This window comes from Moschus berezovskii, chromosome 9 (assembly GCF_049115385.1).
Source record: "Moschus berezovskii isolate FMDL1 chromosome 9, NW_MosBer_1.0, whole genome shotgun sequence".
NCBI classification, from domain to species: domain Eukaryota; kingdom Metazoa; phylum Chordata; class Mammalia; order Artiodactyla; family Moschidae; genus Moschus; species Moschus berezovskii.
The window spans coordinates 11,630,599-11,656,501 of record NC_142468.1 but is presented as its reverse complement, the minus strand read 5'-3'; the positions used below and the strand labels follow the sequence as shown (position 1 = coordinate 11,656,501).

General features: G+C 43.0%; 1 long non-coding RNA gene across 1 annotated transcript in view; it reads right to left on the bottom strand.

Moving 5' to 3' along the window:
• Positions 1-15,876: 15,876 nt before the first annotated feature.
• LOC129563526 (uncharacterized) overlaps positions 15,877-25,903 on the bottom strand; it is a 68,394-nt gene continuing 58,367 nt past the window's right edge. The window contains exon 3 of the long non-coding RNA XR_008687353.2: positions 15,877-15,957. This is a non-coding gene — a long non-coding RNA (uncharacterized LOC129563526). The remainder of the gene's footprint in view (positions 15,958-25,903) is intronic.

The window sequence follows — 25,903 nt, the reverse complement described above, 5'->3', positions numbered from 1 at the left end:
TTCCTAAATGTTGAGTACCAAGAACAAATATCAAGGCAATAATTCATTAGCACTGACCTTATCAATCAAAGATGAGGTTTGTGAGGTCAGGGTTGAAGTGTTTTGTCAGTAAATAATAAGCACATGGGTCCATAGATCACACCTCCCTGATCATGCCAGAGCCACTCTGGATGGAATATTAAAACAGTGGGGGGTGGGGGCAGGTGTCTAATCAAGGCTCTGCTGCTGCTGCTAAGTTGCTTCAGTCGTGTCCAACTCTGTGCGACCCCAGAGACGGCAACCCACCAGGCTCCCCCGTCCCTGGGATTCTCCAGACAAGAGTACTGGAGTGGGTTGCCATTTCCTTCTCCAATGCATGAAAGTGAAAAGTGAAAGTGAAGTCGCTCAGTCGTGTCCGACTCTATGTGACCCCATGGACTGCAGCCCACCAGGCTCCCCCGTCCCTGGGATTCTCCAGGCAAGAGTACTGGAGGGGGTTGCCATTTCCTTCTCCAATGCATGAAAGGGAAAAGGGAAAGTGAAGTCACTCAGTCGTGTCCGACTCTTCGCGACCCCATGGACTGCAGCCCACCAGGCTCCTGCGCCCATGGGATTCTCCAGGCAAAAGCACTAGAGCGGGTACCGTCGCCTCCTCCGCATCAAGGCTCTAGAGTGAGCTAATCAGCTTCTTCTCATCACCATTGTGTCTTCTCAGTAACAAAGGAACAATGTACTCATCTTCTCAAAGATGGTAAGTTGGGAAACTTCTCCAGAATTCAAATTTTTGTTAGAAAATTTGTCCTTCCAGGGCAGGAAAAGAGATGCGGAAGGAGAGGGTGGAATGAATTGAGAGAGTAGCATTAACATATACAGACGAGCTTGTATAAAATAGATAGCTAGTGGGAAGCTGCTCTATAACAAAGGGGACCCAGCCTGGCACTCTTTGATGACTAGAGGGGTGAGAGAGGCTCGAGAGGGTCGGGATACAGGTATACGGCCGATTCACAATGTTGTATAGCAGAAACCAACACAGCTTTGTAAAGCAATTATCCTCCAATTAAAAGTAAAATAAAATTTGCCCTTCAGTTATCCTCCCCAACCACTCTGCCTTCCCCTTCTGGGTTTTGCTGAAGCAACAACACACAGTGTCAACAAGTGTACGCTGCCACAGAGACAGCAGACAGAACTCGTCCAGGCAAACTGGACGAGTGCTTGTCAAAGCGTGACCACTTCAGAATCACATTTGTGAAATGGTTCCCAAGTGCCATCTGAGACCAACTGAGTCAATCAGAATTCTGAGGATGGGATCAGGTTGCCTGTATTTTGGGGAGATGGGCTTCAGGAAGTTAATCTTACTGACTCTTGTTGTTTGGTCGCTTAGTCATGTCCAAATTTTTGCAAGCCCATGACCTGCAACTCGCCAGGCTTCCCTGTCCTTCACCATCTCCTGGAGTTTACTCAGACTCATGTCCATTGACTCAGTGATGCCATCAAACCATCTCATCCTCTGTTGCCCCCTTCTCCTCTGGCCACAATCTTTCCCAGCATAAGGGTCTTTTCCAATGAACCAGCTCTTCACATCAGGCGGCCTAAGTATTGGAGCTTCAGCTTCAGCATCAGTCCTTCCAATGACTATCTGGGGTTAACTTCCTTTAGGATTCACTGGTTGGATCTCCTTGCAGTCCAAAGGCACTCTCAAGAGTCTTCTCCAGTGCCAAGTTCAAACGCATCATTTCTTCAGCACTTAGCCTTCTTTATGGTCCAACTCTCACATCCATACATGATTCCCGGAAAAACCATGGCTTTGACTATATGGACATTTGCCAGGAAAATGAGGTCTCTGCTTTTGAATACACTGTTTAAGTTAGAGCAAGGATCCTTATGGTCAAAGTCGCTTGAGGTGGCGTAGTCTGGAAGAGGCCATTAGAGGGTATGACGAAAGAAGTAAGAGTAAGAGAGATAATCTACTAGAAATAAGATGCGTGGCCTTTAGGGCCATAAACTGAATAACTGAGGAGGGATGTGTATTGGGTCATTAGGGACACCAGTGCGAAAAGCCACACAGAAAGAATTCTTCAAGAAGAACAGCAAACACAAAAAAGATTCTCTGCTCAGAGTGAGGCTAAAGCCAGGTAGAACGACCTTGCTCAGAGTAGCCAGACTGGCTAGCACTGAAGATCTCTCTGTTTGAAAGCAGAGACTACAGCAAAGCAGCACATGCTTTTACAAGGATATTCCCTATCATACAGACAAGGTGAAAGTATATGAGGAGTTCCATTTTTCAGTGTGTGTTAATAATTTACCTGCTCATTAGGTTTATGAGAGAGGATTAATCCATAATTGGAACAGAGCAACTTCAAGGCAAATTATCAAAATAACGCATGGAAATGTCTTTCTTGACTTTAAAAGATAAAAGTTTGGCAGCTCCAGATCTTTACATGTCTAGGATGAGAAAAGAATAGAGAAGGTTTATTCTTGAAGAACTGGAAACTATCACTGCTTTGAAATATTCAAGGAAAGATTAGATACTTTGAGTACTGAAGTAGGGTTTAACACAGATGCTGGGAAGAAAGAATATTTTTAAAATACATATGTTTATCCGACAAAGGATATTGGGGACGGAGACTGTGCCTGTGTGGGGTCAGGGGCATATGAGACATTTCTGCACCTTCCTATCAATTTTGCTATGAACCTGAAACTATTTTCAAAAAACAAAAAAGAAAAGAATTGAGAGAGTAGCACTGACATATATACACTACCATATGTAAAAAACTGAGCTGGTGGGGAGCTGCTGTGTAACACAGGGAGCTCAAGTTCCATGCTCTGTGACGGCCTGGAGGGCTGGGGCATGGGTGATGGGGAGAAGGAGGGCTCAGAAGGGAGGGGAGAGATATATATATGGGATATAAATATTAATATACATATGGGATATATATATTAATATATATGGGATACATATATACACACTTATAGATGATTTACACTGTTGTACAGCAGAAACTAATAATAACATTGTAAAGCAATCATCCTCCAGTTAAAAAAATAAAATCAGAGGATAAACCATAATGGAAAAATACATCAAGGAGATCCAACCAGTCCATCCTAAAGGAAATCAGTCCTTAGTGTTCACTGGAAGGACTGATGTTGAAGCAGAAACTCCAATACTTTGGCCACGTGATGCAAAGAGCTGACTCACTGGAAAAGACCCTGATGCTGGGAAAGATTGAAGGCAGGAGGAGAAGGGGACTGCAGAGGATGAGATGGATGGATGGCATCACCGACTCAATGGACATGAGTTTGAGTAAACTCCAGGAGTTGGTGATGGACAGGGAGGCCTGGCGTGCTGCAGTCCATGGGGTTGCAGAGTCAGACATGACTGAGTGACTGAACTGAACTGATATTGGGTTGGCCAAAAAGTTCAATCAGGTTGAAAACACAGATGGGCAACTCTGAATGAACTTTTTGGCCAACCCAATCGATATGTCTCTGTGTATTGACAGAACAAGTCCTATACCCAGCGTGTGAGACCACCAAATTGCTGGTCACTACTGATGCCCCATTTGATGAGAAGACCACAGCAGTGCATGGGTGTAGCAGAACCTTTCTGTAAATTAACTTTTAAAAGCTATATTTGATACAGCTTCAGTCTCTTGAAGTCTTCCAGATTTAAGAAATAAATAAAGGTTTCTTTCAAAAACCCACCTTTGAAATTTTAAACTGGGGTACTGAGGAAGAACAAAATTTGCCAAGTACAAAAATAAATGATAATAAAGACGATTGTGTCTAAGATTTTATCTTCCCTTTCCATGCCATCCCAAATATTACCAAATACTTTTAAAGCATTCTGAATGATGGCCCAGCCCTTTTTTAGATTCTGGGCTCTCTTTGCTGATTTATGCCCTACCATATTACCGATTAAAAAAAAATCAAAATAACTCTTTGAAAAATGCCTGCCTCCATTGATTTTTGTGGAGAGGCTCTTGCTTGGCTGAATTTAATTTAAATGTAGTTCTTTGTTATTGCTTCAAGAGGACGACAGTCATTTCTAACAAGCACAAATTATTCAGAGCATGACCCTCAATGCTGTATTTCAAATAGCAAAAGAAAACAAGCCATCCTCTCACCCACTTTGCCTTGCAGGAAGAGAAGCTGTGTGAAAGGAACTGCAAAAGGACAACCTGACCCAGAGAGATTCGCCCTCACCGGGGCCCTCCTCCCGGCTTTAGTGGGTCTCTGGATGGGCCAGTTGCACAAATACAAGAAGATCAGGCCCGGCATCCTGGAAGGGGGAGGGGCTTGGTATCACCCTCCTTGGATTGCTGTTTGCCAAGTTCTAGTTAACCCAGTTACAGTAAAGCCATTGTGGACTCCTTAGTGGAGCAAGCCTCCATCTACATGGCATTCACGATTGTTGATGGCCATGGCCACAGCCAGTAACTGCAATTTAGTGGCTTACACATTATCATGAAAGGGGGCGGGCAAAGGCTCAAGAGCAGTGGGTTTTTACAGCAATAGGAAACAGGACACATTTTGTGCGGCTGCCAACTCCTTTGCATTTCTGAGGATGAAATGCCCCCTAGATCAAAGTGACAAAGTGGTTAGGATATTCACGGGACAGAAGACAAAAGGAGTTCATCCACTGCCAAAAAACAGCCTTCTGTTAAGTGTTTAGAAGTTTAATAACAGTACTTACATGAGAAGCAGAATGCAGGAGGGTAACTTGAAAGTGTGCAGTTTAATAGAAACTGGTTGTTCTTCACGACACAGGCGATCCAGGAGGCTCACCCTCATTCACTCCCTCACCTGGCACACATATACTGAGCATCTAGTATACTGGGCCGGTGCCAGGTGGTATAAAGGGTATAGAGATGCGTATAACCAAAGCATCTACAATTAAGGAGCTTGCAGACCTATGTAGTAATTATGTAATAATATAATACATGTTTATATACATAAAACAAGTATGCACAAATCGTCAGACACTGTATAGCTACCAGGTCACCTCTACAGTACTTGCAAAAGAAAGGGAACAAAAGCTGAATTTGCAATCTTAGCCCAATCCCCTCCTCAAGAGAATAAAAGAATTGTGGTTAAAGGGGAAAGGAGAGAGAGACAATTGCTTTGGAGGATCTGTTAGTATTTGGAGTATTTTCCCACTCCACATGCCCCTACCCTGCCAGTGGAACATGGTACTTCCTCTTTACTTCAAGTCAAATGAAAGACATCTCATGAGGACCACTTAGTCAGCTTGGCCTGTATCCCTGCAGAGTTGGGGAGGTACAGGGTCTGATGCAAGCTGAAGGACCTATACTCATAGAAACCTCTCGGCAAGAAACTTCAGTTGCCTACAGTGTGATCTGAGGTCTACACTGAACGCAAACTGTGCCTCCACTGACGGCAGAGACAAGGATGCAGACCAGTTTCCCACGTATTCCACACGGTCTGCAGCACATGGTAAAGAGCTGCTCTAGAGTTGTTTAAGATCCTTTACAAAAGAGGGCTGCATCGTGAGACAGCGGGTTTAAGGGAATGGAGGTGGACTCGGGGAGCGGGGAATAAAGATGCCTCCTGTCTGCAACTGATAGAGATCACACACTTCATTTAGGGCTTACAGTCCATTAAGGTAGAAAGTCTAAATCGCATTAAGATACTTGAAGATAAAGTTTATGGGGGAAATTTTTCTAAAGCAGCTGTTTTGTTATAGCCTACAAACATGTCACTGAATAAAGGCTGGATCTAAGAAGGTTATATCTGTGACCCAAGTAGTCAAATAAAATGAAATTTTAAGTTATAATTCAGATATTTAGCTTCTGAGACTCAAGGTTTTGGAAACATACAGAGTTTGGGAAACTATAATTTTGATCGACATGTCAAACTTACGAAGACACAGCATGAATAAACATACAGAGTCAGACTTAATCCAAATGTATTTGGTCCTTTAGCATACAAATCCCTTAGTGTGATGCCTCTTAAGAGTGAATCATCAGACAGAGAAAGACAAATATAATATGACATTGCTTCCATAGAGAATCTTTAAAAAAAATGGTGCAAATGAATTTGCCTACAAAACAGAAACAGACTCACAGACTTAGAGAAGGAAATTTTGGTTACTAAGGGGAAAGGTGGAAGGGGAGACAGATTGAGAGTTTGCGGCTGACGTATGCACACTGCTATATTTAAAATAGATAACCAACAAGGACCTACCCTATAGTACAGGGAGCTCTGCTCACTACTCAGTAATAACCTAAATGGGGAAAGAATTTGAGAAAGAATAAGTAAGTAAAGTAACTGTTAGTCGCTCAATCGTGCCCGACTCTGCGATCCCCTGGACTGCAGCCCACCAGGCTTCTCTGTCCTGAGATTTTCCAGGCAAGGATACTGGAGTGGGTTGCCATTTCCTCCTCCATGAGAAAGAATAGATGCATGTTTATGTATAACTGAATCACTTTGCTGTATACCTGAAACTAACACTAACACAATATTATCAACTAGACTCCAATATAACTTTTTTTTTTTTTTTAAAGAGGGGATAATATAGGGAGTGACAGAAGGCTTGCATCCTCTTTCCTGAAGGAACTGAGATGGAGCAGAAGTAGGAGAAAAAAGCCAGCTTCGCTCGTCTTAGCCCTACTCCTTAGAATAGGGAAGGTAGGACATTCAGAGCCCAAAGAACAAATCCTGCCTCCTTGCCCCAGCCTCTTTACACCATTTGAAATTCCCTGTCCCCACTGCCTTGTTTCTCAACCCCCTTGACTGCTTAGCCAAACAAGCCACAGCCCTAGCAATCCTCTCAAGACTGGGCCATAGTCTGCTACAGTTTATACGCAGTTCAGGAAACATCCAGAGTTTGTGAGGTCTGTACGTATCTGTTCTGGGGCCAGGAGAAGTTAAGTGGCCCACACCCCACAACATACGGGTTGGTGGCAACCACAGAAGGAGAATCCTGACCTTCTGCTTCTCTAATAGGGCTCTTTCTACACAACCTTAAATGGAAAGAGTGTGGGTCCCGGGTAGATACAGACATATAAAATAGGTAAACATTGCCCGACCCCATCCCACAGAGTCATTCAGGGCCATAGTTTCAAGCACTTTTATGTGCAGCAGCCAAAAAAAGTACTTTGGAAACTTCAAAGAAATTTATAGGACCACTTAAATATGCTGTGAAATTGGACAACGTGTCATGAATCAAAAAACCGATTAAATAAACTGGGAATGTCATGAAAGTTCCATTAGCGCTCATGTTATCTCTGCCTAGAAAAATCACTGGATTAAGTCAGTTCTGAACAAAATGGCTCTAATCTCTAGTCACCTCAACTCTTAGTATATAAACATATAAATCTTATGTGGTTGTTGCCCAACCTTAGATAGATATTTCAGGCAAAGGGCCACGGGGCTGTCTGCAGAGCCTGCATCAGACTTAATTTTTTTCTCTGCAAGGTTCCTGTTCCTATGATGGCATATGGGTCCACAATCTCTAGGAACCATTCCTCGAGAAGAGTCAAGATCAACCTCGGCCAAGTCCTCACCCTGCAGTGTTCTCACCTCACACCAGTGCAGCTACCCTTCACGGTCCTTGCTGTAAACACAAAAGACTTGAATGGAAATAACTAACTGCTAAGAGAATTTTTACACTTGGGGATGCATTTTTTATAATTTCATCAAGGAGATAAAAGCAAGTAGCTCAAACACAACACCCTTGTCTCCCCCTGCCAACTCTTCCTTCAATGGCAAAAAGACAATTTCTTCCATAACATGAATAGTAAAAACATATGTACTAATGAGATGGATGCAATATTGGGAAAAAACTTATGACTGGGTAATTACACTTTTAGGAGATTTACAGATTTCAACCAGTTAAGCCGCAGGGTATGATTATCTCATTAGTCCTGTGCACTCAAAGTAAATACAGAATAGGTTGGGTGTGACCAGTGAAAACCATGTTCTGCCAAAAACTTGTAAAGAACAAGCTTTGGCTTCAGAAGGGTATGTACCAAGGGTTACCTAAGTGGATTTCATGCTTATGAAAGGCACACAGCACCCAGCAAAGCCAGCTCTCCACGTTCAGAGCCATTCAGGTGCCTGCCATGTTGCCAGGCTCCCAAACAAACCACATTGTCTCATCCTCATTCCTGTGCCTCCGCATCTCAAAGTACTTCAAGTTCTTTGTGTACCAGGCTGCAACTCTTGACCTACCACTCCCTCGGGCCTTCTCTGTGGCTTATTCCCTCAGCTGTCCCTAGAAACGGATTTATTCTCATCCACTCTTATTCCTGGGGGGTCTGGCAGTGGTGTGAGCCTCGGTGGCCCCTAAAAGTTTAAACCTATTACTTTGGCTTCATTTAGATCCTACTCTGACAGAGATCTCTCTACCCTGCTGGTGGGAATGTAAACTGGTACAGCTACTATGGAGGACGGTATGAAGGTTCCTCTAAAAACTAAACAGAGTCACCATGTGATCCAGCATGCCCACTCCTGGAGAAAAACATGGCCCAAAAGGATATATGCGGCCCCCTGTTCATCGCAGCACTGTTTACAATAGCTGGGACAAGGAAGCAACCTAAATGTCCATTGAAAGAAGAATGAATAGATAAGAAATGACACATATATACAATGGAATATTACTCAGCCATAAAAAGGGGAGAAATTGGGTCGTTTGCAGAGACAGGGATGGATCTCGAGAGTGTCATACTAAGTGAAGTAAGACAGAGGAGAAATAGCGTATGACACCCCTTATATGTGGAATCTAAAAAGAAATGGCACAAATGAACTTACTTACAAAACAGAAACAGACTCACAGACTTAGAGAACGAATTTATGGTTGCCAGTGGGGAAGGACGGGGGCACAAAATAGTTAGCAAGTTTGGAACTGACAGGTACACACGCCTGTATTTAAAATGGATCACCAAGAAGGTCCTGCTATATAGCAGAGGGAACTCTGCTCAGTGTTATGTGGAAGCCTGGATGGGAGGGGAGTTTGGGGGAGAACAGATACACGTGTGTGTATGGCTGAGTCCCTTTGCTGTCCACCTGAACCTATCACAACATTGTTAACTGAATATATGCCGATATAAACTAAAAAGCTGGAAAGTAGAAAACAAAAACAAAATTAAATAAAAGAGTTTTCATGAAGAGAGAGAGCTAGAAAAGGCACAGGAGTGCTGTTGCTGGGAAATACTCATGAAGAAAAAGACTGAAAAAACAAGTCGCAAGAACTCCTTTATCAACAATGACTAACACTGAATAATCCCCTACATGTGCCAGGCACTCTTCTAGGAGCTTTGCCTGTATCAAGTCATCCAATTTTCTCAACAATGCCATGTTAAATGCTCCTAGAATCCTCATTTGCAGAGGAGGCAATACAAATACAGAGAAAGAAAGTCAATTGTTAGAGATTAGAAGGTTAGAGCCAGGCAGTCCTGCTCAGTAATCAAAGTAAAATTAATCCTACACTCAGATGGTTCCCTGAGTGTTAGTTATACACCAGATACTGTGCTATACGTGTTAGACGCATTATCTCACGAGATCCCTACAAGACCCCATGAAGTAGGTGCTATCATGATGCTCATTTACGCATTGTCCTTATTTCACATCTGAAGTTTAGAAATGCCAAATAAGAGAGTTAGGATTCAAATTAAGGTTAGAGTAAGGAAATGGCAGCCCACTCCAGTGTTCTTGCCTGGAGAATCCCAGGGACGGAGGACCCTGGTAGGCTGCCGTCTATGGGGTCGCACAGAGGCGGACACGACTGAAGTGACTCAGCAGCAGCAGCAGCAAAGGAAGTTTCAGGGTTTTTTTCCTTCTCACTATTGCCCCTACAAAGTTATACGAGCTAGTTCCTAGAGAGAGCTAGGGAAGGGTGCTCCAGGAGACACAGAGAGCCCGGTCCTCAGACATGTCAAGCAGGGGTGAAGCATTTACTCAAGAGAGGTGGCCTTTCAAAGTCATTTCCACCTTTCCACAGCTTAGGACGTATGCTTATAATCACTCACATGTATTCCACGTCTTGTCTTCTCTTCCTACCAGGCTTCTAGTGGCTCACCTTGCGGTTGCAGACTACCTTCTCTTTTGCATTTGTGTTTTCTTACAATATTCTGGTGCCATCTCCAATCATTCTTGCTGCTGCTGCTGCAGCAGCTGGATTATGGAAGACCCTGAAAAACAGCCCTTAATTGTCTTCTTACAAAACAGACATTTCCTTGCTGTGTGCTTTGTGCCGACAGCCAGGATCGCATTGTTCAGACTTGTAATGGACTGGGTGCTCCTAAGACAACAGCAGCACCACACCCATGCATTAGCCCGGGGATGTTTGCTTCCCCTTCAGATTTGGATCTCTAGGATGATGTTAGTCCCTGGATACCTGGAACTTTGTGATCAGTCACAGATGAAAGAAGAAAGTGCTCTACCGTGATAGAAAGTCACTGGGTTCTGAATCCATTATTGTAATAAAGTCAGTTTCCCCAAAAAGGGAGGACATCGTAACAAGCGTAATAACAGTCCCTACTGAATATCTATTAAGCACTTCCTGTGTGCCCTTCTACTGAGCACTTCACATTTATCATCTCACTTAATCCTCTCATGCAAAAGAAAACAGAATAAGTCCTGAGATCCATCACAGGTGGGGGTTGTTTTTTAGACTCTCAGTCCTGTCCAACTCTTTGCAACCTCATGGACTATAGCTCACCAGGCTCCACTGTCCATGGGATTTTCCAGTCAGGAAACTGGAGTGTGTTGCCATTTCCTTTGTCAGAGGATCTTCCTGACCCAGGGATCAAACCTGTGTCTCCTGCACTGCAGGCAGATTCTTTACCACTGAGCCACCAGGGTAGCCCACCACAGGTTGCAGGTAAGCAAACTGAAACTTTGGAATATTAAATAACTGCCTCATGGCCACACAGCTGTGGGAAATGGAAATAGTATTTTATTTATTTTTTTAAATTTTTATTGGAGGCTAATTATTTTACAATATTATATTGATTGGTTTTGCCATACATTGACATGAATCCGCCCCGGGTGTACATGAGTTCCCCCTCCCGAACCCCCCTCCTACCTCCCTCCTCCCCTTATCCTCCCTCTGGGTCATCCCCTCATACCAGCCCCAAGCATCCTGTAACATGCATCGACCCTGAACTGGCGATTCATTTCACATATGATAATATACATGTTTCAGTGCCATTCTCCCAAACCATCCCACCCTCACCCTCTCCCACAGAGTCCCAAAGACTGTTCTATACATCTGTGTCTCTTTTGCTATCTCGTATACAGGGTTATCATTTGCATCTTTCTAAATTCCATATATATGCGTTAGTATATTGTATTGGTGTTTTTCTTTCTGGCTTACTTCACTCTGTGTAATAGGCTCTAGTTTCATCCACCTCATTAGAACTGGTTCAAATGCATTCTTTTTAATGGCTGAGTAATATTCCATTGTGTATATGTACCAAAACAACCACTAACCTTGGAGAAGCCTATCCACCATCTAACACGGCTTCCCACCATCGCAATAAAATTAACTCAGCATCATGAAGTTGTACCAACACAAGAGCATGATGGGTGCTGCATACTAGAACTTTTATGAGAGCCTTCAGAGTGGGAGTAAGATCTCACCTGAGCTCAATTCTTGCCATAACGATCACTAGTCCAAAACGGCCTTGACACAACTAGAAATTCACTGGGTAGGCACTTACTATACTTTCAAATGCCATCAAATCCATATATTGTGGGTCTAAATCCACAGAATATGACTTAAATCCCATCTTTCATAGGAGCTTCCTCTCTCCTTATATGCTTATTTATCAATACTTAGGTCTAAACACGGGCTTCTTGTAGTGGTAAAGAACGCTCCTGCCAAAGCAGGAGATGTAAAGAGATACAGGTTTGATCCTTGGGTAGGGAAGATCCCCTGGAAGAGGGCATGGCAACCCCCTCCAGTATTCTTGCCTGGAGAAGCCCATGGACAGAGGAGCCTGGCAGGCTACAGTCCATGGGGTCTCAGAGAGTTGAACACGACTGAGAGACTTAGCACGCATGCATAGTTAATCATCCTCAATTATAGCTTAAAGAACTAGAGGCAAGTCTTATTTATACCACAGGAATCTCATATTAGAAGATACTGATTTTTATTGTTGTTATTGTTTGTGCGGAGAAGGTTCAATTTTGCTTTATGCCATTGAGCTTATCTCTTAAGAGTATTTATCTTCAGAAATGTAGCAACATAATTTTTCAAATTTTTCAAATATTGGCCCTCTTACACTGTTGGTGGGAATGCAAACTAGTACAGCCACTATGGAGAACAGTGTGGAGATTCCTCAGAAAACTGGAAATAGAACTGCCATATGATCCAGCGATCGCACTCCTGGGCATACACACCGAGGAAACCAGAATTGAAAGAGACACATGTACTCCAATGTTCATTGCAGCACTGTTTATAATAGCCAGGACATGGAAGCAACCTAGATGTCCATCTGCAGATGAATGGATAAGAAAGCTTTGGTACATATACACAATGGAGTATTTCTCAGCCATCAAAAAGAATGCATTTGAATCAGTTTTAATGAGGTGGATGAAATTGGAGCCAATTATACAGAGTGAAGTAAGCCAGAAAGAAGAACATCAATACCGTATATTAACGCATATATATGGAATTTAGAAAAATGGTAACCTGAACCCTGTATAAGAGACTGCAAAAGAGACATAGGCATTTAGAACAGTCTTTGGGACTCTGTGGGAGAGGGTGAAGGTGGAATGATTGGAGAGAATGGAATTGTAGCATGTATATTATCATAAGTGACCAGTCCAGGTTCGACGCATAAATTTTCCTCTGTTCAAAAAAAAAAAAAATATTCTGTGATAAACAACAATGGAAAAAACACATATAAAAAAAAAAATAAATTTTTTCTCATTCTTAAAAAAAAAAATAAAAACTCATTTTAGGGTATAACTTGTGGCACTGATACCCTAAAACCATGGCAATAAATTTTTAAATATTATGCACAAAAGGACAAGAACCAACCAGATGGGAGTTTTAAACTAAATACATAAAACATGAAGACTATGGAGCCAGCCAGCAAACTGAAGATGCAAGGAATCTAGACTCCAGATTGGCTCGAAATGATGGTCCTATGGAACTGTTATTCTGAAACTTCTCAGAAATGAGCTGTGCCGTTACTCCCAGTAACAGGTGAGTAAAAATGAGGCCTACTGTGCTGGGGAAACTGGTTTGGGGATCACACAGGTAGTCAGTGGTAAAAAAAAAAAAAAAAAAAATCTGCCTGCCAATGCAGGAGACACCAGAGACAGGTTCGATTCCTGGAGGAGGAAACGGCAACCCACTCCAGTGTTCTTGCCTAGAGAACCGCATGGACAGAGGAGCCTGGCGGGCTGTAGTCCATGGGGTCACAAGAGTTGGACATGACCAAGCACACCCAGACTCAGCGGGCATCAGGACAGGAAGCGGGACCCACACTGTGCAACTCTTGGTCAGGCTTGTCACTCGCAGCCTGCATGTTTTGGTTTCCTGTTTAAGTTTTATCCCTGCCCTTTTCTCCTGCCTTCACGAAATGATATTTTTCATTAAAGAGCATCCTGGCCCACATTCTCTCTGGCAAGAGATAAACATTCAAGCTCCACCCCTGCCACTAACTCACCGTGGGGCACACTGTTTGCCCCGGCGCTGGCCCCTTGCAGCAACTGCTCAGTGAGCTCTCTCTCTCATTCACCCCAAAACAAGAGCCATGACTATACCGCTGATGGCTGAGCCCTAGAGTCCAGGCGGCATGGACAGGGACAACTGCCTTGCTGTGAATGTTTACGGTTTGGGAAGCCTTCATCTCTCAACCAGTTCCTTTTTTAAGCACCTGGAAGCTACCACAAGTGATGTAACATGTTCTCTTGATAAAAAGCCAGAGACAAGATTAAATATTGGTCTTTCTCATGGACATTCGGCCAGAAGTCAAACATTACCTTCCCCCTTTACTGTGGTGAAGTAAAATGTTTGTGTCCGATGGGTCCAGTGCATTTCATCATCCTAGGTCTGATTTCTTTTTTTTTGCCTAGGAGCTCTTCTGTCAGAACAGATCAATGCTGTCCATCAACTGATTGCCTAGTTCTCAGCAGCCAACCCCCACGACAGCCCCCTAGAAGCTTCTCCTGCCATCCTCACAGCACCAGGGGAGCTGACGGCACTGCTTCACAAGTGATAGTGAGGAGAAGGGTTTTGCCCTTTTTGCAGACATCAGAAATTTTCTCATACTGTCGCAGGCATGGTCCTAACTTCCACTGGAGATGGCACAGGAGGGTGCCAGCTGGCAAGTGACTTGGTGGCTGACTCTCTGCAGGTTCAACTAGTTAAACGGAAGTGGATTGCCAAGCCAAGATTATTCTGACCCTGCCCTGGAGAAAGGTCAAAACCCTGCCACTGGAGGGAGGTGGCAGGGAGCATCTGGATGCAAAGATTCCGATGCATCTTCTGTTCAGTAGCTGTACCTTACCAGATCATGTCCTTTATGTCCATGAAAAGTTCACACGTTAAAGTTCTAACCTGCAGCATCTCAGAAAGTGATCTTATTTATAAACAGGGGTGTGACAGACACCACTAGTTCACATGAGGTCATCCCGGAATAGGGTGGGCTCCAGTCCAATATGACTGGTGTCCTTATCAGAAGATGCAGGTAGACAGGAAGGAGGCCATATGAACATGAAGACGGAGATCAGGGTGATACCTCTACAAGCCAAGGAATGCCAAAGACTGTCAGGAACCACCGGAAGCTAGGAGAGAGGCACAGAGGGATTTCAGCCTCCTGGCCCTTTGAAGGAATCAACCGTGTGGACGCCTTGATCTTGAAATTCTAGGTCACTCAGTCTGTAGTACTTTGTTATGGTAACCCTAGAAAAACTAGCATAGGCCATATTTCCCAAGTTTTCAGAAACTTAATACATTGCTACAGCAATCTGGACATTCCAATAATTAGTTGCTGAAATAGAAAGTTCATAGAATTCATCATAATTAATACTTATCCTTATTGTGATACATTGTTTGTCTATCTCCACCCAACAATGCCATCACTTCAATGTCTCAAAATAAACTAAACCAACAAACCAAACCACTGGCTTATGACTAAAACGTAGAACTCTCTGCACAGTTCTTTCCAAAGCGGAGTGCCATTTCCAAAGTGTAGTTAACACCAGCTAAGAACTTCCCATAACTCAACTGGTACACTAGATTCTTTCCTGCCCCACAATAAATGCTACTGTGTGTCTGCTGTGTACCAGTCACCATGAAAGATATTAGAGACACAACCAAGGTCAAAACAGGAGGGCATCATCTTCCAGGGGCCTGTGGTCAGTGAGATAGACAGAGACCAAGCAAGCAATTACTCAGACAGACAACAGTGAACCGTGGCCAGTACAGTGAAGGCCTCTCACCACACTTTGTAGGCAGCTACTTTCCCCAAGGAGCGGGGGGCAGGCGGAGAGAGGCAGAGATAGGCATGCCCTGTATTCCATGGGAAACCTATAGCACCATCCGTTTTCTCCCATGAAAACAAAACACCAAATATTACATTCCAAGCCACCTGCCAAAAATAATCATCTTAATAAAACAGGGAGCCAAAAAGAAGAAGACAGGAGCTGAAAGTGGTAAAGAGAAGCGACGCAAGAAATAGGGACATGGAGAGAGTTCAATAAATTGGAAACTCGGGACAAAATGCTGCCATCGAGGCCCCCACCATCCAGGAGTTAAGCATGAGATGGCGAGGAAGCACGTCCAGCTCTGTGAGCATGGCAGTGGTGAGTGGCACGTGATCAGGCACGCGGTTTTGCGCAGATGAAAGGATCTTACTCAAAATAAAAGCCTACCTTTGTTTGCAGCACTCTTTCTACACTGGAACCTCACTGTTCAGCAGGCCCCTTGCTCTGTGCAGCTGTGAGCCCTTGAACTCGCTGCCAAACGGTATAGCCGGTCACCAAAGAAGCTGCGGAACGCTGCTGAAGACAGGGAAGAAAATCCATTGAATTAGTCCTGAACACTGCAAAAGCGGCTGCCTCTCTCAATTACTCTGTCAAGTCCCATTTTAATTGTGGCTCTGATCACATGTAAGCTTTTCCCACGGTGGAGATGGAGCCAGGATCCTCAAAGTGCCAGCGTGTCCCCCGCCACCAGGCTGATATGGACAGGTCTGTGTTGCTTGCCTTTGGTGGAATTCAACAAGATAAACTGCTTCCTTGGCCTTTATGTCACTCTTAGCATGATTGGAGTTATACCTTTTCTGCCTCTTGGTGATGACCAACTCGGACGATGTACTTTGAGATCTCCCGAACAACCAAAAGCAGAACTGACTTGAAAATACCTTTAAAACAATAAATCCCTCACTGTATGAAAACACACACTCTTCTGTTTTCCAAAATAAGCATCCAGAGATATGTGATAGACGGGGGCTGGGTTAACAAGCAAATAAGAGCAAAATAATACCAGTGGGGCAAGAACCACCATCATGAAACAGAAATAAGCACCTCCTCCAGCACCGAATTCTACTATGACCCTTGATTCAGCCTTATCTGAGTTTGCACCATTCCAAAGTGTGGTTGTGATAAGTGGAGCGGTCGAACCATCTTTAAGTAACTACTTGCATCACTTCGCTGCCCAGGTAAATAATGTGAAAACAAAACTGTTCTGAATTCTGTTATATTAGAAGGTGGTGAGGCTTAAGTTAGTTTTTATAGGCTGGGTAATTTCATATGCTAATGAGTAAGAGGATTACTCCAACTATTTTGGGGAGTGAAAGTGACAGTGAAAATCGCTCAGTTATGTCCAACTCTTTGCGACTCCATAGACTATACACTCCATGGAATTCTCCAGGCCAGAATAGTGGAGTGGGTAGCCTTTCCCATCTCCAGGGGATATTTCCAACCCAGGAATCGAACCTAGGTCTCCTGCATTGCGGGCAGGTGCTTTACCAGCTGAGCCACCAGGAAAGCTCCCCTGGTGGCTCAGCTGGTAAAGCACCTGCCCACATTGCAGAAGACCCGGGTTCGATCCATGGGTTGGGAAGGTCTCCTGGAGAAGGAAACGGCAACCCACTCCAGTACTCTTGCATGGAGAATCCCATGGACGGAGGAGCCTGGTAGGCTACAATCCATGGGGTCGCAAAGAGTCAGACACGACTGACCAACTTCACTTTCATTTTCAAGGCTTAAGTGTGTTCAGCACATTTAGTGTCATGTTTGAAAATGAGTGGGGGAAAATGGTCGCGAAAGTAAAAAGAGAAGAAAAATAGATTGTCTGCAAGGGACAGAAATCGGGATGTTCTAGGAACGGGAATTGATGGCTGGTTAGAGCAATGGATCTTGAAATGTGGACCAGGACTAGAAGCATCAGCAACACCTGGGAACTATTTAGAAACACAAACTTGCAGAGAGAGAGGGGGCTGGGGGTGGGTTTGGGTGCGGGTGTGTGTTTTGGAGGCAGGCAGAGGAAGTGGGCATGTCAATAACCCATAGTCTAATAAGCCAGGGATTCTGACGCATACTCACATCTGAGAACCACTGAGTTAGGGCATGAAGACCAAAGCACATTTAAGAGAAAAACAAGACAGAGCAAACCATCTTCCCCTAAGCAGATGATCGGGGCAGAACTTTAATGCCTCCAGGAAAAGAACTCTAACCCTGGAGCCTGCAAATCATTAGGGAGTCTAACAATCTAAGCAATGGCGATAAAGAGACGGAAAGGTCATTGAAGCAGACAGTTAAATAGTTCTTCAACTGAATGGGTGACAGACCTCATCCCGTCCTTGTGACACTTGTAGAATTTCTGCAAGTTCACTACAAACAGTGTTTTCATCCCCAAATTCCTTAGCGACTGAAATCAGCCTTAAGCCCAGGCAGCTGAAGTTTTTGTGGTCTGGCAAGTGTTTGGTATGACTCCCTTCACCTGAATCTGAGCATTTTCTTTCTGAATCGTTCACTGAGTGAGAAGAATTTGAAAAGGAATTAATAAAACACATTCTCTGAGGCTGGAAAAATACAATTTCCTCTAATAGCCATATGGCTAGGCCAGTACAAGCAAATGACAAACAGATAAGAAACACAGAAGATTTCTACATTATGTAGGCTTCCCAATTATTCTATACACTTGGGGGAATCCCTAGTGGAAGTCATTGGTCAAAGCAAAAGTTGAAGGGATTGAAAATCTGGGAAAGAACAAAAATGTTATAATAAAAGTGTAGTGTTGATGTGGTTTGTCCAACCTAAGCAGAATGCTAGTGATACTTCTCTACCCTCCTCACCTCCCCCAAACTTACAAGCAAGTCTTTGCTCTGGGATATTAATGAGAAAGAATTTTATGTGAATGGAAGTTTCTTTTTCTTTCAAACTTTTTCATTTAGCATACACCAAAGACACTTGTGTGCTTAGAAGTGACATCCGTTTGCTAGTTCACTTCCCCCAGGCTAGGAAAGTAAATGGATGTGTTGGCAAAAAGTCTTAAACCAGCACTCAAAGTTGGATGCCCGAGAAACAATTTTCTTTATTCAGTGTTCCCCTATAATGGAAGGTGGTGTAAGATTAATTTTGAAAAGACTGGAAATATTCTAATGAAATTTCTTTTTCTTTTCCCAGATATTATTGTGAACTTCTTATGTCTACCACAAATACTCATTTCAAAAGATGCTTTAAAATGTTCCCCCAGAGGTGTTAGCTTCAGAGCCATCAAATCAATTTAACTCCAGTTTATAGGAATAATTTCAATGAAAGAAATAACATTTGTTTAGCTAGTTCCAGCTCTTTGAGTCCGGGTCCTGATTTTTCTCCTAAATGTATCTCCTTTTTTTACACAACAAGCGTAGCAGCATATAGTCATGTCTCTGCCAAAACTTTTGAAAGCACTAGAAAGAAAAGTACAGAATAGTCATTTAGTATTTTCCACCTGTATATATAGCACTTCTTTTGTGCTTACTGGTCTCATCCCAGCAAGATTCATGGGATGGTTTTTCTTTCCCGTGGCAACCCACTTAATTTTTTTTAATTGGAGTGTAACTGCTTTACAGTGTTGTGTTAGCTTCTGCTGTATAATGAAGCGAATCAGCTATGTGTATAGGTATAGTCCCTGCCTCTTGAGCTTCCCTCCCACTCCGCCACTCCCAGCATGCCCCTCTAGGCATCACAGGGCATTGAGCTGGATGCCCTGTGCTATACAGCATCTTCCCATCAGCAGCTTTACAGATGGTGGTGGAGATATGTCAATGCCACTCTCCCAGTTCGTCCCACCCTCCCCTTGCTCCACTGCGCAACTGGTTTGTTCACTACATCTGTATCTATTCCTGCCCTGCAAACAGGTTCATCTGTACCATTTTTCTAGATTCCATATTTATGCACTGTTCCATCCATCCCGTCGCTCAGTCTTGTTCGACTCTATGCGACCCCGTGGACTATAGCCTACCAGGCTTCTCCGTCCATGGGATTCTCCAGGCAAGAATACTGGAGTGGGTTACCGTTTCCTTCACCAGGGGATCTTCCCGACCCAGGGATCGAACCCGGGTCTCCCGCATTGGAGGCAGAAGCTTTAACCTCTGAGCCACCAGGGAAGCCTCATTTATGCACTAATAGACAATATTTCGGAGAAGGCAATGGCAAGCCACTCCAGTACTCTTGCCTAGAAAATCCCATGGATGGAGGAGCCTGGTGGGCTGCAGTTCATGGGGTCACTACGAGTCAGACATGACTAAGCGACTTCACTTTCACTTTTCACTTTCACACATTAGAGAAGGAAATGGCAACCCACTCCAGTGTTCTTGCCTGGAGAATCCCAGGGACGGGGGAGCCTGGTGGGCTGCTGTTTATGGGGTCACATAGAGTCGGACACGACTGAAGTGACTTAGCAGCAGCAGCAGCAGCAGACAATATTTGTTTTCCTCTTTCTGAGTTAGTTCACTTTGTATGACAGACTCTAGGTCCATTTACATCATTACAAATGACCCAATTTCATTCCTCTATATAGCTGAGTAATATTCCATTACACACACACACATCACATCTTGTTTGGGCTTCCCAGGTGGCACTAGTGGTAAAGAACTCACCTGCCAATGCAGGAGGTACAAGGTTTGATCGCTGGGTAAGGAAGATCCCATGGAGGAGGGCATGGCAACCCACTCCAGTATCCTTGCCTGGAGAACCCCATGGACAGAGGAGCCTGAGGGACTACGGTTCATAGGGTCACAAAGAGTCAGACGCGACTGAAGCGCCTTCACCCACGTGCACGAATCATCTTCTTTAGTCATTCAGCTGTCGATGGCTGTGTAGGTTGCTTCCATGACCTGGCTATTATAAACAGTGCTACAATGTTCACGCACATGTGTCTTTTTAAATTATGGTTTTCTCTGGGTATATGCCCAATAGCGGGATTCTGATGCACCTGAATTTTTAACTTTGCCTGCTGTCTTTTACTCACTACTGAGAATATGCTAAGACAACTCACGCGGTTCAGTGGGTAAAGAATCCACCTACAATGCAGGAGACTCGGGTTCGATCCCTGGGTCAGGAAGATTCCCTGGAGGAAGGCACGGCAACCCACTCTGGTATTCTTGCCTGGAGAATCCCATGGACATTGGAGCCTGGTGGGCTACAGTCCATGGGGTCGCAAGGAGTCAAACATGACTGAAGCGACTAAGCATGCATGTAACCATGCAAGCATACACCAAAAAGTGCATCTCATTTTAAGACAATCCACTTTTAGTCTAGGCTGCTAAACCTACTCTATGGATCATCAACCAAAGCTCTACTTGAGCTTGTTCACCAGTGGTCTTCAAAGCTGGAATGGAAATTAGTTTGGATATTAAAGACCTCATGACAGCAACTGATGAGAAGAACTCCTCTAAGATGCAGCAGTCCAGATGGTTGCTCATAGAAATTCATAAATTTGGTCTTGCTAAATATCCTTTGGGACTTAAAAAGTGGACCAGTTATTTGAATTCATACAAAGCCAGCTTTACTACGATCTTTATCTTAGACTTCCTGGGCAGATAGCTTTGCATGAGATTGAAGAAGTTAAAAACCTCAAAGAAAGGAGGATTCAGGTATCCGATGAATGAAGACTACGGCTGTCTGATTGTCTGTCTGTCTGCTTCTCTCTCTCTCTCTCTCTCTCTTTCTCTCTCTCTCTCACACACACACACAGAGCATCTAGAAACTCAAATTCCAGTGGTGGGGTCTTCTTCAACCACAGAGACAGTGCTTTTTTGTTCCCTCTTCCTTTCCACAGTCAACTAAAGGGGTTTGACAGTAATTGAAGCCACATGGACTGTTGTGCTTCAAATTGTATCAACTATATAAACTTGCTTTCCTTTTTTCACTGCCCTCTAAATTTGCATTTTTACCATGCACATGGTATGTGTCAAATCTCATTACAATAGAAACCTCTGAAAGACAGACATCCCAAACCTCTCAATTGTGAGTACTATTTTTTTTTTCAGACAATGCACAATGCAATAGTTTCCCTATGACAAAATTATATGGACAGTCATTGGGAATTAGTCTGAAAGAAATTAATAACCAGAAATAGATAAATAATTTGAGAAGAAACCAAGTCTTGCAATTGACATAGCACTGATTTTCTTAATATTATTCCATGAATCTAAGTATGATTTACTGATTTACTTTGAGATACAACATACGGGAATACTTTCGTGTACACCTCACTTTGCTCTCCATACCACCTTCTGGTTCCAATACTAGTTTATATAAATGACTCTATCTCCCTCGTGTAAAATGAGACTGTTGGCTTACGTAGTTACTAAATTCCTTTCTGTGTTCCCAAATCTCTGATTCTCTTCTGAGAAGCTCATAGAGTCACATTCTTCAGAATATTTCATGAACTCTCCCTACCAAATTCAAACTACTCCATTTAACTCAGGTATGACCTAAATCAAATCCCTTATGACTACACAGTAGAAGTGACAAATTAGGTTCAGGGATTAAATCTGATAGACAGAGTGCCTGAAGAACTGCGGACAGAGGTTCATGTCATTGTACAGGAGGCAGGGATCAAGACCATCCCCAAGAAAAAGAAATGCAAAAAGGGTAAATGGTTGTCTGAGGAGGCCTTACAAAGAGCTGAGAAAAGAAGAAAGGTGAAAGGCAAAGGAGAAAAGGAAAGATATACCCATCTGAATGCAGAGTTCCAAAGAAAAGAAAAGTGAGATAAGAAAGCCTTCCTCAGTGATCAATGCAAAGAAATAGAGGAAAACAATAGAATGGGAAAGACTCGAGATCTCTTCATGAAAATTGGAGATACCAAGGGAACATTTTATGCAACCATGACCTCAATAAAGGACAGAAATGGTATGAATCTAACAGAAGAAAAGCTATTAAGAAGAGGTGGCAAGAATACACAGAAGAACTATACAAAAAAGATCTTCATGACCCAGATAACCACAATAGAGTAATCACTCACCTAGAGCCAGACATCCTGGAATGCAAAGTCAAGTGTGCCTTAGGAAGCATCGCTACAAAGCTAGTGGAGGTGATGGAATTCTAGTTGAGCTATTTCAAATCTGAAAAGATGAGGCTGTGAAAGTGCTGCACTCAACATGCCAGCAAGTTTGGAACACTAAGCAGTGGCCACAGGACTGGAAAAGGTCAGTTTTCATTCCAATCCCAACGAAAGGCAATGCCAAAGAATGCTCAGACTACCGCACAATTGCACTCATCTCACATGCTAGTAAAGTATGCTCAAAATTCTCCAAGCCAGGCTTCAACAGTACATGAACTGTGAACTTCCAGATGTTCAAGCTGATTTCAGAAAAGGCAGAGGAACTAGAGATCAAATTGCCAACATCCATTGGATCATAGAAAAAAGCAAGAGAGTTCCAGAAAAACATCTACTTCTGCTTTACTGATTAAACCAAAGCCTTTGACTTTGTGGATCACAAAAAACTGTAGAAAATTCCTAAAGGGATGAATTCTTGAATACCAGACCATCTGACCTGCCTCTTGAGAAACCTGTATGCAGGTCAAGAAGCAACAGTCAGAACTGTACATGGAACAACAGACTGGTTCCAAATAGGGAAAGGAGTACGTCAAGACTCCTGTCAAGACGTACATTGTCACCCTGCTTATTTAACTTATATGCAGAGTACATCATGTGAAATGCCGGGCTGGATGAAGCACAAGCTGGAATCAAGATTGCCAGGAGAAAAAGCCATAACCATAGATATGCAGACACCACCACCTGCAGAAAGTGAAGAGGAACTGAAGGGCCTCTTGATGAAAGTGAAAGAGGAGAGTGAAAGAGCGGGCTTAACACTCAATATTCAGGAAACTAAGATCATGGCATCCAGCCCCATCATGTCATGGTAGATAGATGGGGGAACAATGGAAACAGTGACAGACTTTGTTTCCTTGGGTTCCAAAATCACTGCAGATGTTGACGAAATTAAAAGAAAATTGCTCCCTGGAAGAAAAACTATGACCAACCTAGACAGCATATTAAAAAGCAGAGTCATTACTTTGTCAGCAAAGGTCCATCAATTCAAAGTTACGGTTTTTCTAGTAGTCGTGTATGGATGTGGGAGTTGGACCATAAAGAAAGCTGAGCACCAAATAATTGATTCTTTTGAATTGTGGTGTTACAGAAGACTCTTGTGACTCCCTTGGACTGCAAGGAGATCCAACCAGTCCATCCTAAAGGAAATCAATCCTGAATATTCATTGGAAGGACTGATGCTGAAGGTGAAATTCCAACACTTTAGCCACCTGATGTGAAGAACCAACTCACTGGAAAAGACCCTGATGCTGGAATGATTGAAGGCAGGAGGAGAAGGGATTGACAGAGGATGAGATGGTTGGATGGCATCACAGACTTGATGGACATGAGTTTAAGCAAGCTCTGGAGGTTGGTGATTTACAGGGAAGCCTGGTGTGCTGCAGTCCACGGGGTCACAAAGAATTGGATATGACTGAGTGACTGAAAGAACTGAATGTATTCATCTAGTCATTAAAGGAATGTATACTGAACTTTTACCTGTGTTCAGGCATTCTGCTAGACTCTGCCCTTAAGAAACTCATAGTCTAAAATCATATATTTTCTATTTGATTATATTTATTTTTAAAGAGGATGTACACACTCTTATGTAGCACATTATCCATTTTGCTTATGTACGTGAGTGCAAATATGCGTATGCCCAACTTGATCTAGCACCCTTAAAACTATAGACATCTTGAAGTTCAGGAGAATACTTTATGAATTTTGGCTCCACTTAAACAAAATAAAAACAAAACATTTACATATAGTTCATTCAAGAAAATTAAGGGAATGCTATAGTTACTTTTCTTAAAATTTCCAGGTAAGATAGAAATCAATAATTCAAATCCCTCATTGTGAATACAATTGGAGTGAAATTCAAATGAGATTTGAGGAATATATTTGCCAACATGTTATTTCTCACTAATCTGTAACCAATTATTACTTATTTTTGTGCAGAAATCCAGTATAAGATTAGATCAATTATGCAAATGAAGTCAGATTTCAGTCTGATAACATTTTTAATGAAATTTTAATAGGTCTTAAAAGTCCATTAGTTAGCTTTAGAATTCTAATCCAAGTGTTGTAAAACCATATAAGTGATCTTATGAGTTAACTCATCAGGATTCCTAAGTATGCCAGAATTATTATCTTTTTATTTCTCTCCATTCCATATCATATATATATATATGATTGTATATGATACATTAATTTGTTGGTGTTGTTTAGTTGTTAAGTCTGACTCTTTTGCAACTCATGGACTATATCCCTCCAGGCCCCTCAGTCCATGGAATTCCCCAGGCAAGAACACTGGAGTGGGTTGCCATTCCCTTCTGTGGGGGGATCTTCCTGACTCAGGGATCAAATCCATGTCTCATGCATTGGTAGGTGGGTTCTTCACCAGTAAACTGAGCCACCAGGGAAGCCCATGATACATTTGTACATCATTACAATAATGTCCATTCTTTGGGTGCCTAGCCCACTGTGACAAGTGCTTTATATACTTATTCCCCAAAACATCCCCGTAAAATACGTATTATCTCTTCTCCCAGATGAAGGAAGTAGTAGGGAAAGATATACACAAGGCTTCACAGTTTGGGGGAAATTAATATAACAATGATTATTATAGCTAGCCTTCACTGAGGACTTACAATGTACATTCACTGTCCTAAGAATTACACATATCTTTTCTTGGCTGTAAACTTTTTATTTTGTATTGAGGTTTAGCCAACTAACAATGTGATAGTTTCAGATGATCAGTGAGGGGACTCAGCCATACATATACATGCGTCCATTCCCCCCCAAACTCCCCCCTACCCCCTCTGCCATCTAGGCTGCTGCATAACATTAGGCAGAGGTGCATTTGCTATACGGTGTGTCCTTGTTTGTTACCTAGTAAGAATCACATGTATCTTATCTGATTTAAACTCTCAAGATCAGAGAACTGTCTCAAATTTGGAGAAATCTCAGGGAATCATGGTTGACAGGAAGAATAAGACTTACCATGCCAACTTGGTCTGCTTCAAGGACATTACTTTGCACACAGAGCTACCTCTAAAAGCCAGCTTGTGAGTATCGGGACACATCACATTCTTCTAAGCTAGGACCTGTGTGCTTAGTCACTTGTCTTGTCTGACTCTTTGCGACCCTATGGACTGCAGCCCGCCAGGCTCCTCCGTCCAAGGGGACTCTCCAGGCAAACATACTGGTGTGGGTTGCCATGCCCTCCTCCAGGGGATCTTCCCCACCCAGGGATTGAACCCAGGTCTCCCACATTACAGGCTACTGACGTAGCCACCAGGGAAGCCCAAAAACACTTTTTAAAACTGCTTATCATAACCATTCTAATGGATATGAAGTGATGTCTCACTGCAGTTTTGATTTGCATTTCCTTAATAATTAGTGCTGTTAAACATC